Source organism: Citrus clementina, unplaced genomic scaffold (genome assembly GCF_000493195.1).
Source record: "Citrus clementina cultivar Clemenules unplaced genomic scaffold, Citrus_clementina_v1.0 scaffold_5, whole genome shotgun sequence".
In the NCBI taxonomy this organism is placed as follows: Eukaryota; Viridiplantae; Streptophyta; class Magnoliopsida; order Sapindales; family Rutaceae; genus Citrus; species Citrus x clementina.
The window spans coordinates 30,317,165-30,320,080 of record NW_006262201.1 but is presented as its reverse complement, the minus strand read 5'-3'; positions in this window follow the sequence as shown (position 1 = coordinate 30,320,080).

The following is a 2,916-nucleotide window of genomic DNA, read 5'->3' as shown; positions in this document are numbered from 1 at the left end:
AACCCCTTTTTTTTTTTCTTGTGGTTTTTGAAAATGGGGTTTTTTTTTTTTTTTTTTTTTTTGTTCCCAAATTTAAAAAAGTTGGGGTTCCCCTTTGGGAAAACCCCCCCCCCCCCCCCAAAAAAACAAAATTGGCCCCCCCCCCCCCCCCCCCAACACACACACACACACACATGTATGACGTACGAGTATGTCTTTCTCAAAATTCCTCATGAAACCCCTTTGTTATTGAAATTACCTATATAACCAAAGACAAATTAATTTATTTTTATTTTGACTGAAAATTCAATTAAACACCTAAATAAAATATTCTTTTAACAAAATTTTTACACGCACCCCATTTCATAATTTATATTTATATTTTAAATTTTAATTTGATTTTTTTAAAAAATTAAAAGTGTTTTGAATTATGGAGATATAAGTAAAATAATAAAAAGAAAATAATTAAAAAAATTTAGGATTTATATGTATTTTATAATTAAAACTTCAAAGAGACTTTTTCTAGGATGACATTTTGTGGGAATATGGTTTTTTTTTTTTATCGGGATTTATACTTTCTAAATTAAAACTAAGATATTTTAAGAAATAAAATACAAAAGAGGTGTCGTAAGAATTTTCCTAAGGGTGCCAAAAGCTAAACTATATATATATCAACAGCATATGAGTGGAACGTCCAGTCCAGCAGTTGGTGGGAGTGATGGACCCAGGCTTGAAATTTTTAGACCCGGACCGAGCTGAGTCTAGGTCCAGTTATTAATCTTTATATTTAATTTATAAGAGTTGGACTATTGGCACCCATCCAAAATTCTTCTAAACCCCTTTTTCAATAATGCTAAGCTTAATGCCAAAAATACCCTTATTTCTAAATAAACACATTTAATTTGTGAATATTTTAATTTTCTATTATTTTCTCACTCCTCACAAACAAACTTTTAGGGGTGATAAACTTCTTGATAAAAATCAATTAATTAAATAAAATATCTGTAAAATTATGATGTAAAAAAATTTATTATGAGCCTTAAAAAAAAGCAGATAATTTTGTCAGAATGTATTTTGTTTATTATCAATAGATTGTCTTAGTAATTGAAGAAATATTTATAGAGAATTTGAGAAAAAAAAATGACATGCGTGAGTTTGATAGCAGAGAAAATACAAGAGTTTTTTTTTCTAAGAGAGAAAATACAAAAGTTTAAAGTGAGATAAAATAGATGTGAGATATATTAAAGTATTTGTTCTTAAACGTAATTGTAACAGAAGAGGGGTTTTAAAAGGATTTTGGAGGGGTGCCAATAGTCCAACTCAATTTATAAATAAACCATTTTAGTTTGGTAATGCTATATCTTTTAAAATAATAACTACAGAAATAATCAACTATAAAGAAAATTAATTAAACATTTAATAAAATTTATTTTAAAGGTGCTACGAGTTTTAAAAAGTAATCATATGTGTTCGATAAATGTTACTCTTAAACTACTATAAGAATGTAAATGATTGAATTGGATATAATGTTAAATAAAATTTATTTATATATTTATAAAAATGTGTATACTTTTTTTTAGTGTGTGTATATATAATAATTGATAGTTAAAATAAATATTTTATATTATTAATTTTAATTTATTTTTATCTCAATATAATTGTTAATAATAATAATCTCTTTAAAGTTAATAATTTTATTTCTTATGTAAGGATATATATGGTATGAAATTATATTGAGTATAAAATTTAGGGTGGGGCTATTTGAACCCACCAATTTACTCAATAAACCTGTTTACTAAATAAACCCACTTTTAAATTTTAAAATTTTAAATTTTACTCAGTAAACCTACTAAAATACCTAATATACCCTTTCTAAACCCAGTTTTTATAATAATAGTAATTTTACTCATTAAACCCATAATATTTATTTATAAACCCATTAGATTAGAAATTAATTATTAATTGGAAATTTAATAATCAATTTTGAGTGAATGGCCATCGTTCAAGGACAAAAGAATCAAAACATTATAAATGGAGAAAATAGTTGTCATCATGAAATTATTTTTTTGAGTTATATTATAGTGGTGAGAAAAATCTTGTATGATGGTATGAAAATCTAATATGAGGAATTTGAGAAAAAATAATTTTTTCAGAATTTGGGAAAAAACAATAATTGATTATTAATTGAAAATTTAATCATCAATATTAATTAAACAATTTTGAGTGAGGGGAAAATTTATGCAATAAGACGAAAAGTCAAAGAACAGTCAACTTTGTTCATGATCCAAAAAAGGGAAAATTTATCAACATTGTCTGTCAATTTCGAATGGAAAAGGAAAAAAAAACAAAAATCAAATATAAAAAAAAATTCATATCTGTTCATGATTGTCAATATTATTTTGTTCCTCCATAAAATCAATATCCATCAAATCAATAACAACTAATTTTGTTACTCTGAATCAAATCACATGTGACTATTTAACAAAATATATGGTTTGAGAGAAGAATCACACCTCTTGATTGATTAGGGTTTAATGAAAATTTGATTAGGGTTCTATAAAACTATGTTGAATATAAAGATGGGTTTAAAGAGTAAAAATTCTGTTTTTTTTTTAATTATATTCTAGTGTCCATAACTGTAATTTAATTTAGGGGTATTTTAATGATAAAAAAATTATTTTTAAAAGTGGGTTTATTGAGTAAATTAGTGGGTTCAAATAGCCCCACCCTAAAATTTATTCTCAAAATTAGATGTTGAAAGACTACTCCTTACTTTTCAAAATTTGCTATAAAATAAGGTAAGTTTTCCAAAAGTGATTTCTAAAAAAATTTATCAAACACAAAAATTAATTTTTAACTTTTCAAAATCATTTTTTAACCTCCAAAGAAAAATATCCCCCAAGACGGCCCTTATATGTTTATACCTTGGAATGCATA